We start from the raw sequence: 2,513 nt of genomic DNA on the forward strand, positions 1-2,513 counted from the left end.
GTGATGATATTTGGAGAGCTAGCACACCTCTGTGGAAAATGCTTGTACTACAACGATCAGTATTGTTTAACTAAAGAAATTTCTTCCCAGTGGTGTCTAACATAGTCTGGATTCTAAGGTTTCAGTGTGTTAATTCTGCTTGCTTTTTTGGTTCTCATAATTTCCATAATTCTCTAGTTTATTTATAAGCAGAATTTGAAAACGGTTTTTAATTGAATAGGAAGAATCCCTCTGAAGGGATAACACCTGAAGAAATAGCACCGATCTTTCTGCAGAATCTGCACTTTAAACAGTAGCCCTTCAAAATGCTTTTCCCAGACCAGGGACAGTAGTTAAGGATTTCATCTGTTAGAGCTACCCGGTTCGTAACACTCCACACAAAGTAAGTGGGAATGTGGGTAGTTACTACATCTGTGGCTTGGGCCTTGAGTTTATTGGAAATGGAAGTGACCCCTCGCTGTCTGCTTATACTGCTATTACAGTGTGCTTCCCAAAGCTGTAGCCTCCATATTCTCCATTGCTGCTCCAGTAATGATTTTTTAATGAAATGGAGTGGAAAGGCGCACACCTAATAACTGCCTGCACTAGGAGAAAATCCTATTTCCTATGAAAATAAAGAAACTGTTGCTAGAAAAGTACACTGAACAGAGAATTGCCTCTATGTACTATTACCTTACACTGCATAAAATACAAAAGCAGGTGGAGGAAAAAGCACATCTGCACTGTGGCATGGATAGATTCTGTATACATACATATATATATGAGCTTCAGCATAAATGGAGAATTACCTCCCCCAGTTTCCACAAGGGGGGGAGGGGGGGGGGGGGGCAAAAAAAAAGTAAAAAGAGAATTTACCTTATTTTTTTTTCCTTAGAGGTTCATGCATGTAATAATTATATTTGATAGGGACATTGCTGAGAAATATTTATCCCTTTTTGCCTGAACACTTTCCTCTGCTGTGTGACTGATTTCCAGCTCAATTTCAGCCTTGTTTCAGAATGCCATGCTATTACCTTCTTGTGGTGTTATCTTCTGAATGAAAAGGGATTTAGTGCTCTCCCTGGTCTCTAGACTACCTTTCCCAAAAATCCTACCATGTGACTTAGTCCTGTGTATTCTAAGATTTAACTGGTTTAATGAGTGATTTTTTACTGTCTCAACTTTGATACTCTATTCCACCTGTTATGGTATAAAAATAGATTGGCGACACATTTGTGGGCATCTTGTACTGCCACTTATTACTGCTGGACCTGTGCTGGAAAGAGAGATGAGGCTGTGTGGCAATGACACTGTAGTACATGTCTCACTGATGTTTAGAAAGCTTCCTAAATATGTTGATTGTGAAATTCCAAAGCGTAGCTAGTCAGTAGGGTGCAGTCACTGCTTTGCTTCTTTTATTGCTGTTTGTTTTAGAGTAACTGATAAATTATGTAAGTCCTTTTCCTGACCCCAGAAAGACAATGAGACCAATGAATGTTGAGAATCCAGGCTGGCACCGAGACTTGTAACAGAGTGATGTGTGAAATACAGATCAACTGCAACATGATATGTTGGATCATCAGGTCAAATTTCTTTGCTTCCTCTGAAGTTTCAAAATCTATTACTGAAAAACAGAAACAGTGTTTTTCTCTCCTGTTTTCTATTATAGAACCTATGATACTTTTTCTTCCGGTTTAATCACCTTTAAGGCAATTTCATCTTTGAAATCATTGATATAGGTACCTTGGGTCATAAAAATGGCCAATAGGTTGGTAAAGACAATAGGTCTGCGGTTTATGGTACTGCTAGAGACATGGCCTCAAAAATGCAGATACCATTGTCTGATAGCTCTTCATTCTTGTTTTTGGAGACAACCATGAATGCCCTCTCAGAGGAAAACTGAAGAATATGAAAGGTGTGAATTTACTAAACATACTATATAAAAACACATACACAAAATAAAACAGGGCCAACTTCTTCCTGTTAATCAAGTGTTCTCTTCAGTACAATGACTACTTGACTGTTTCATGTAGTAATAATTATTGACAAAGGGACAAAGCATGGAGCAGTCAGATTTTGCCCCACTGTTAGTTCCCATAATTTGGAGCTGTGCTGTCTTTGAAACATACCCATATATCCATAATAGATGTGATTTCTAAGATCTTCTGTAGGAGTTCTTTTCAAAAGCTGTATTGTTTCCATGGATGCCGCCGTATAATCTAATTATTCCTGATGGGTTCCCTATTGTACTACAGGATTCTTCAAAGGAAAGGAAAACAGCAAGGTAGATCGTTTGAGCAAAAAATCTTTTATTTGTTTAGGACAATGTTTCACAAAAGCTCTATCTGGGAAGGAAAGGAAATCTCTTCTGAGCCTCCCTTCTTTCAGAACTCAAGTTGCTATAATCATATAAAGCTGCTCTGTGTACTGTATGTTTTATCCTTTCCTTTCATTGGATGATAGAAGACATTTCAGCCCCATGTTGTTTTTTTCTTCTGCCTCTGAAAAATTAAATCATTTGTATTGTAAGATCT

The sequence above is a fragment of the Gallus gallus genome, chromosome 1 (assembly GCF_016699485.2).
Source record: "Gallus gallus isolate bGalGal1 chromosome 1, bGalGal1.mat.broiler.GRCg7b, whole genome shotgun sequence".
In the NCBI taxonomy this organism is placed as follows: Eukaryota; Metazoa; Chordata; class Aves; order Galliformes; family Phasianidae; genus Gallus; species Gallus gallus.